This window comes from Triticum aestivum, chromosome 6B, assembly GCF_018294505.1.
Source record: "Triticum aestivum cultivar Chinese Spring chromosome 6B, IWGSC CS RefSeq v2.1, whole genome shotgun sequence".
NCBI lineage: Eukaryota > Viridiplantae > Streptophyta > Magnoliopsida > Poales > Poaceae > Triticum > Triticum aestivum.
Window position 1 is genome coordinate 688,569,941 of NC_057810.1, and position 9,306 is coordinate 688,579,246.

Consider the following 9,306-nt stretch of genomic DNA (forward strand, 5'->3'; position numbering starts at 1 on the left):
GAGTATTTGCAACGTGATGTCAATCAAACTAAGGCACGTCCGATCGATCCAGCTGTAAATTGTGGTTTCGTACTAAAAATTGGCCGGCCCAACACGTTGCACGGCTTGTGCTCGCGTCGTTCACCGTCCATACTCCCGGACCAATTTTTAGTACGAAGCCGCAATTAGTTCACCGGCTTTGTGCTCACGCCGGTGGCGAAGGAGAGGAATGTAGTCTCTCACGCCGCACACCGCCTTCCGCCTCGTATGTAGAGTACATGTTGGCAACAGAATCGTACCCAAACACGATCAAGAAGCCACCTCTCAAATCCGACCTATTTCAGGATTTTCGGTGATGCGCATTCAGTGGGAGGAGACGTTCCCGTCGACGACGAGGCGCCTACGATGACTTCGTAAATCTCAAGATGATATGCCGGCTCAGTCTTTTGAAGGTGCTCATAGGGGTAGGGTGTGCATGTGTACATTCATATGTGTGAGTTTATGTGCGTGTATATGAGTGCTTGTTTCTTTACTGATGTTCAGAAAAAAACAATCCGACCCGGTCTCTCCCTGCACACCCATCGTCGATCCCATAAAAATCCCTGCTCAGACTCAGAGGCAACACGCACAAATCAGATCTACCTCTGCCGAGAACAATTACTGGATTAGATTCCAGGATCGCCGCCTGTTTGAACCCGCCCATCATAGCGGAGTTGGACGCCTCCCAAGGCATCCCGCCCTGGATCACCCTCGACACAAGGTATACCTTGCACACCGTGTCAACTCCACCACGGCTGGAGCCGAGACAAGCAAAGGCCACGCCGTCCAGGCCTCCATCTGCTTCGCGCACCCGCTGGCGCTCTCCTACGTGTGCACCCACTGCCCCGGCCTCCAGCACGCCAACTTCGCCGGCGAGCCACGCGTTGTTCGCTCCGAGAAACAGTTCCTTCTCCTGCACCTGCCGCTCAACTGGTCCACCAAGCTCGTGCGGCGGTCCAGCGAGTACTACATGTACCAGGCCGTTCCGGGGAGACCACCGACGATCACCCGGATTCCGGACCCACCGGGTCGTAACTTCCTCGTGCCACGCGATCTTGGTATCCACTGTTGCGGCAACAGCGGGGAATACACCCTGGCTGGTCTGTACCCGAGCCATGATGATGCTCAACGAGGATATGAACTTCACTTGTACTCGTCGGTGTCGAGAGCATGGACTAGGAAACCTGCTTATCTGGAGAAACCACTGATTGAGGAGGAGCTTCCTATTGCGTCGCACAAGGTAATCCCCCTTGGAGGGAGCCTGCAAGGCGGGGTTGATCTTTGGAGGGGTATTATGGTGTGTGACGTGCTATCTGATGAGACTATACACATGTGGTTCATCCCACTTCCTGGCCTGATGCCTGGGAACGAGGCTGATAGTCATTTGTGCCCATGGGTCGTCCGAGACATCACCTTGCACCAATGGATCACTCAAATTAGTCGAGATCGAACTTGTTTCTCTACCCCCAAAAGACATAGAAGAAGAAGGCATTGCGGCGGCATATCTTCCAGATAAAAGTTGTGATGATTCATCCTTTGTGAAACAAAGCAATGATTTGGACTCCATGGTGCCTCACAAGTTAATTGGTTGGAGGTCCGTCACATGGAAAAGACTCCTTTCGGATGACGGTTGGCGCATGGGGTGCCTGGTTCATGGTGAAGACATATTGGTTGTGAACCCAGACCATTCTGCTTCGTTGGCTGAGCTTGGGGACAACACTACTGGTAAGTCATCAATAATGAACTTGTTACCATCTTTCCCCGCCCCAAGCATTGTTTGGTGAGGTTAGACATGAAGAAGGCACAAATGATCTCTATTGACATGGGAAACAAAACACTGAAGACAACGGTACCATGTCCTACTGCTGAACTGGATGACCACTGCCCCCATTTCCCATGTGTGTTGTCAAAGTATCTGAGCAACGCCCCAGCTTTGTGAGAGATTGTACGAGCAAGAAACTCCGGAACTGTAACCGAAAATCAACAACTCAGCTCTTGTGCTCAAAATGTAATCAATATGCCAAATCGAGCTCAGGATGCTTACCCCCAAAGCGTACAGGCAAGCCACTCCGTAAACGTGACTAGAAATCGATGTCCGAGTTCTCATGCCCCGGAGGTAGTTATTGCGCCAAATCGAGCTCAGAATAGTGGGCCGAACTTGACATCCCATCAAAGCTTTGGCTCGTTGGATACATTAACTACTATGTACAATGGGAGTCACGTTGGGTTTGGGTATGCTGATTGCACACTCTCGGGCTATGTCAACTACCAACAACCATTGCCATTGCAGCATCAACCAATGTCCAACCTAACTCGGTACATCTTGCCGGGTTGATCTCATCATGCCGAATGAACGCTCATCCAGCATACCCCGTGGTTAACACAACCGCCTTTGGACGAATGATTCATCCGTTTTCGCTGAATAACTACCTCCAGTTTCAGATTCCATCACAGGATCCTGAGCTGCCAATGCCCAAAAAAATTTCAATACCTACTGCAATGGGCGGCCACTTTGTTCATGGCAGCAGGTGCCCAAGGGCTCATCGAAACTCACCCTATGAACGGCCCGCCAAATGATTTCAAGAGCCAATGAGGGCTTTTACTAGGTGGTGCACCTATGAAAACCTTTACTAGGTGGTGTAACCACATTGTTACAACCGGGCCATATCATGATAATCTCATGTGTTACTCTCTAAAATTTCTTGTTACAAGCATCACATCAACCATAGCTGATTTCTTATTTCAACCCTCCCTTAAAAAGGATCTACCAATATAAGGGCTGGGAGGCAAAAAAATTAACTGGAGCTCACTGTTTTTTTAATACAGTACAAACGCAAGCGCTCTTATACACGCGCATATAGTCACCCCTATGAACACACACACGCAGACCCTACTCTATGAGCACCTCTGAAAGACTGAGATGGCATATCATCTTGGAATTCACGAAGTCACCGTAGGCACCTCGTCGTCGACGGGAACGTCTCCTCCCACTTAATGGATACAACCTTGACTGCTACCGCGCCACGACCACTCTTCTGGAGATGGCATAACTGCTATTGACGATGTATTGTTTTATTGCACTTCTAGGCATCATGTTTGGTCGATTGATCTGCCCTTGAGTGTTTGTAATACTATACCATCTTCTCCATACCAAAACTTGTCAGTTCCAAGGAAAATAGAACGGTTATTCAGTGAGGTTTTTAGTTTGGGCCTTTTCCAATGTAAAATGTATTTTTATTTTTAAATACTAACTAAGAATGTATACATTTTTAAAAAAATGGACATCCTAAGTTTCAAAACTTCATGAATTAAAAACAACATAAATTATAAAAATGGTCTCAAATTTTGAAATACTCATGAATTTTAGAAATATTCATAAATATTGTAAAGAAAAACAGGGTCCACTAATTTTAGAAAAATCAAGAACTACAAATATTCATGAATTTCAAAAATACATTTACCAATCTAGAAACATATTCACGCATATAAAAATGTTCATGAATTTGATAATTGTTCACTTCTAAAACATATTCAGATGTTTGGAAAATATTTGTGAATTTAAAAAACGTTCATCAATGTTAGAAGTGTGGAAAATAAAGTTTAGAAGGAAAAAAAAGATAAAATAAACAGACCTATGCACGAACTAGGAATAGCAATTGCAGTGTGTTAGTACTCCCTCCGGTTGTTTTTACTCCGCGTATAAGTTTTTGTCAAGTCTAACTTTGTAAATTTTGAGAAAATTTATATTAAAAAATATCAACATCAATATCTGCAATACCAAATGTATATAATATGAAATTAAATTTCATAATGAATCTAATGATAAGTATTTATTAGGTATTGTGAATGTTGATACTTTTTTCTATAAGTTTGGTCAAACTAGAGATACTTTTACTTAGAGAAAACTTATATGTAAACTAAAAAGGAGCGGACTCAGTATCGTACCAAGCTGAATGCTAAACTCACAAGCCAGGTTGGCATATAAACCAAGTCAAAAAGTTAATGGTTTCTAAATTTGACCAAGCCTATATGCACAAATGAAGATAAATAATACCAAAAAAATATCAGTATATCCACCATTGGATATATTTTCATAATGTATTTATTCAACATTTAGTTGTTAATAATTACTTCTATGTATTTTATAAATTTTAAAATAACTGATTTTCAACTGAAATTATATGTCATCATCTATTTAGAGACGAAGGAGTGCATCAGTAAGTACTGTAGGAGAGGAACGTCATGCAAAATTCTTTCTGCCTCGGCACTTTACAAAAAAAGTATCATAAGCACTTTCAAAAATAAAAAAAACTTTCTGCCTCTTCCCGTGGAGGAAAACTACAGTCGAACTTGTCCATACGATAAGATACAAACACACCATTAGCAGTTTAGCACTACAACTAACTGTATTACGACCAAGTCCATACATGCATGATCAAAGTTGACTGCCGTTGCAACAGCCAGAGGAGATTTTGTTTCTTTTATGGCGAGCTTGGCATTTGAAAAATGATCTAATTTTTGGAAAGGGGAAGGAATCCATTGCTGCTTCTGCAATTTTTGTGGACAATTATTGGTCTTCTTTTACGTCCTGTCACGACATTATTGAGTTTGGTCCTAGTAACAAAGGTAAAGGAAAATTGGGAGGAGCGATATCTGTTTCGGCGCCGGTACAAGATCATGTGTTGTGCAAACCTCCCCCAGATGATTATATCAAGATCAATGTCAGATGCCAGTTATGTGAAAAGTACTAATGTCGGCAGTGTGGGGGTGGTTGCTAGAAACTCGTCCGGTGAAATTATTATTTCTTCGTGGGACTTTCTAGGTTAGTGTTCCAATGTGAATGAAGCTGCGTGCATGCCTGGCAGGCCTTTATATCGGTATCATTCTTCACTAGTCCATTATTTTGGAGAGTGATTATGCTTTTGTTCTTTCTTTCCTTGCAAATGAGAAACTTGACAGGTCTCCTCTCGTTGATCTGAAGGAAGAAGCCTTAAGTATTTCCAGGATGATCAAGAACTTTAAAATTAAGAAAATCAATCGGCTAGCCAATCGGGTGGCTCACGAAGTTTAGCTTATTAGTAGATCTGATGGGATTATTTTTAATAGTGTTCCGCCCTGCGTGGCCGATTTTGTAATGAACGATTGTAATAATCTTTTTACTTAATTATTAATATTTGGGGGTTTTTCAAAAAAAAAAATTGACTGCCATTTTCATACTAATATAAGAGTTGTGTAATGCAGATCAATCACTCGGCAGTTAGCGCTGCACGACCTGCGCAATACCCAAGGTGCTAATCCTCTGCAATGATCACCCTCGCAGTACACGACGCACCGACATCTCATGCTCATTCCCCAGTGGAGCCAATCGTCGGCTTGTCGTCCGGTCTAATGGATGTGCTTGAACGAGCTAGCTGTTAACTGTTAGTTTGTTACTAGTTGGCAACTTGATTAGTAGTTGAGCTTTGACATTCCGGGCGTGTGTTAGTTGAGCTTTGGCATTCTGCCCATCCATGACAGCAGTTCACCACTGATCCAAAGTGTACGTGCTCATCCATGAAAACATGTGTGCAGTCGATCGGCAGCTTCCCATTCACCCGCTTTACCTTGCCGCCGGGGGCTAAATACTACTACTACCACCACTACTACTAACCTAATTCGCTTCAATAATCACCCTCGAAGTACACGATACAATAGCGAAACATTCCCGGATTATTCACCGCCTTGTCGGCCAGTCTAATGTGCTGGAGCAGCGGCCGTTCCCGGATTATTCAACTAACATTGCGGCAGGAATGTCAACTGCTTGAGCTGTATCGCCATTGTTCTCCCCACGTTCGCTTCCCACTTGCCTCTTCCGGCAACTTTCCTCGCACGATTGTCATCCAGGGCTCAGGCTCTCCCCTTTGGAGCTAGCTATCTATACATAGCACGCAGAGCAGCGTGTACATTCTCATCAGTCATCACCAAGCTGATCACAACAAACACCATGAACATCACCAAGCTGACCACGATGGCCAAGCTCGCAGCCGTCCTGATTCTCATCGCGCTGCTGGGCTGCACGGCGCGTACCTGCCAAGCAGGGTACGGGTATCCCACCCGGCCACCCCGGTCCCCTCCACACCGAGCACACCTAGTCCTCCGCCACCATACGCCCCTGCCACACCTAGTCCTCCGCCGCCCACCCCTGCCACGCCTAGTCCCCCACCGCTGTACACCCCGGCTACACCTAGTCCTCCGCCGCCCACCCCTGCCACGCCTAGTCCCCCACCGTCATACACCCCGACTACACCTAGTCCCCCACAACCCACCCCAGCTACGCCAAGTCCTCCACCGCCATACACCACGAGCACACCTAGCCCTCCATCGCCCACCCCTAGCCCACCCACCAAAGGACTCAGTGTTGGCTACTACAAGAAGGCATGCCCTCGCGCGGAAGACATCGTGAGGAAAGTGGTGAGTGATGCCAACCCTGGCATCAAGGCTGGACTCATTCGTCTCTTCTTTCATGATTGTTTCGTCATGGTAAGATCTGCATGAAAAAATACCAGCTGACCAAATGGAGCGTGGTTTGTAGGCCGAAAGACCAAGGTGGCCTTGGAATTCATGACCTGTAGGTCAAGAATGAGGCCTTACTTAGTAAATGGTTGTTCAAACTTCTTACTGAGGATGGTGTTTGGCAAACCATGCTGCGCAACAAGTATCTAGGCCAAAAGGCGGTGTCTCAGGCATTTTGGAAACCTGGCGACTCACACTTTTGGGCTCGCCTAATGGCGGCAAAGAAACAACTCTTTCGTTTTGGGTCTTTCGCGATAAAGGACGGGTCGGAGATTCGTTTCTGGGAAGACATCTGGCTAGGCAATGCCAGTCTCCGAGAACAATATCCAGCCTTGTACAATATTGCTCGCGATAAGAACAATACTATTGCGCAGGTGTTTAGCTCATCCCCGTCGAATATTTCGTTCAGGCGGGATTTGGTTGGCGCCCGACTTATGTCATGGCATAATCTTTTATCCCGTCTGGATCTGATTAACCTGACGCAAGGTCGTGATGTGTTTCGCTGGAACCTTACTACATCGGGGTCTTTCACGATAGACTCTATGTATCGTGCGCTCACGCATTCTGAGGTACCAGAGAGCAATAACAAGAAAATCTGGAAGGCAAAGATTCCACTAAAAGTTAAAATATTCATGTGGTATTTCTGTAGAGGTGTTGTGCTAACCAAAGACAACCTTGCATGACGCAACTGGCCAGGAAGTAAGAAGTGTTGTTTTTGTACTCATAACGAGACAATCAAACACCTCTTTTTTAAATGCAAGTTTGCGCATTCTACGTGGTCAGTCATCTAAATAGCGTCAAATTTGTATCCGCCCACAAGTGTTGCCAATATTTTTGGTCATTGGTTGGACGGTATTTCAAATAGGTTCAAAACGCTAATAAGGGTTGGAGCGTACGCCTTACTATGGTCGCTTTGGCTATGTAGAAACGATTTGGTTTTTAATGACGAAAATGCTTCTCCTCTGCAAGTTATTTTCCGTTGTACGCACTCGCTTCATATGTGGTCTATGCTCCAACGTGCGGAGTACCAACCGCTATTCAAGGCGGTGTGTACGCGATTGGAGCAGGTGGCTATGGAGTTTTTTTACCCAACATGGATGGCAGCATAATCTCCGCATCGGTCCACCAACCGTTTCAACAGGGAGTGCGGGAGCGACGTCGTCTCATGCGCTCATGTCGTGGCCTTCGCCGGGCGTGACGCCACCTAATTCCTTAGCAACAAGAAGGTCGACTTCAACATGCCAGCTGGCCGCTATGATGGACGTGTGTCTTTCATGAATGAGACACTCCCCAACCCACCCCCGCCTTCGCTACCGTGGACCAGCTCAAGGCTAACTTCGCCTCCAAGGGGCTGACAGCCGACGAGATGGTCACCCTCTCTGGTGCACATACCATCGGAATCTCCCATTGCTCGTCCTTCTCCTCATCGTTCTCCGACCGCCTCAACCCAAGCACCTCCGACATGGACCCCACGCTAATGAGCTCTCTCCGGGAGCAATGCAAGTCAGACACAGGAAATGACAACACGGTGGTGCAGGACATCAAGACCCCTAACAAGGTCGACAACAAGTACTACAAGAATGTCCTTAGCCATGAGGTGCTCTTCAATTCAAATGCTGCGCTGATGACAGCAGATGATACAAGTGCAGCGGTGCGTGCCAGTGCCGATGACAACGGTGTGTGGGAGGAGAAGTTCAAAGCAGCGATGGTAAGGATGGCTGCTATCGAGGTCAAGAATAGTGTCAATGGTGAGATCAGAAGGACATGTGGCGTCGTCAACTCAAACCAAACCAACCCGTTCACGTCATCACAAGTTTTTATCCGCTTGAGATTGAGAATAAGCTCATAACTTTTTTATGTGTCCATTGATGTTTATTTTCATTACCTCTTGTAATGTTGTAATTTGTTTTTCCCTCTTGTTGTATTTATTCTTTCGTTTTATTGCATTGTGGTATTTTGGTTTTCAACCTTTCTTCTTGTGGAAGTTGTTTGTACAAAATATGGAGATCTTACATATCTTTTATTATTGATAATGACATCATAATTATCTTGATGTGCTCAAATATGTATCGGTTGCATCCAAGGAGAATTACTGTGTGCTGAACTTAGTGAATTTAGTTATTTAGGGGCTTCTTAGCTTATCAAATGCAGAATTGGTAAAACGCAGGTGTCTGATCACATCTGATATTACTAAATACTCCCAGCATTTTAAAATTATTATTCTTTAGGATTTTGAAGGGGAGCGTACTGCACAACTAAAAATTTGCCATGAATGATCACACCAAGGAATGCTATGAAGATGTGGGTAATGATCATTCTCGCCAACTAGAACACAGTGGAGACGGTGGAGAATGTTAGTGAAGCGTGACCATTCCCGCGGCTAGGTTATACCTCCCTGTCGCGAGAATTTCTTTGGACGATCCGCCGATGTAGCATCGAAGTAGACGGTACCTCTGAGTTATCCATGCATCCTATACTAAAGGTATAGCAGCACTCAGTGAGCCAGCACAAAAGACTGCCAAGATAGGTAGAGAGTAAAAGATGCCCGTTGGCACATAATTAGGGAGGAGGGAGAACGGGGGCGCCTAGATGCTTGGTATGCCTTTGGCACATAATTGGCTGAGCATTCTGGAATTTGCAGCCACCTGCACTCTACACACTGCAGGGTGGAAGAAGGAGATGATACCATGAGTGAGATTGCTGCTATTGCCGACAACATGTAAGCCGTCCTCTCCC

General features: G+C 45.5%; 1 pseudogene; it reads left to right on the forward strand.

Moving 5' to 3' along the window:
* Nucleotides 1-6,025: 6,025 nt before the first annotated feature.
* Nucleotides 6,026-8,419, forward strand: LOC123139627 (peroxidase 2-like; annotated as a pseudogene).
* The last annotated feature ends 887 nt before the right edge of the window (nucleotides 8,420-9,306 follow it).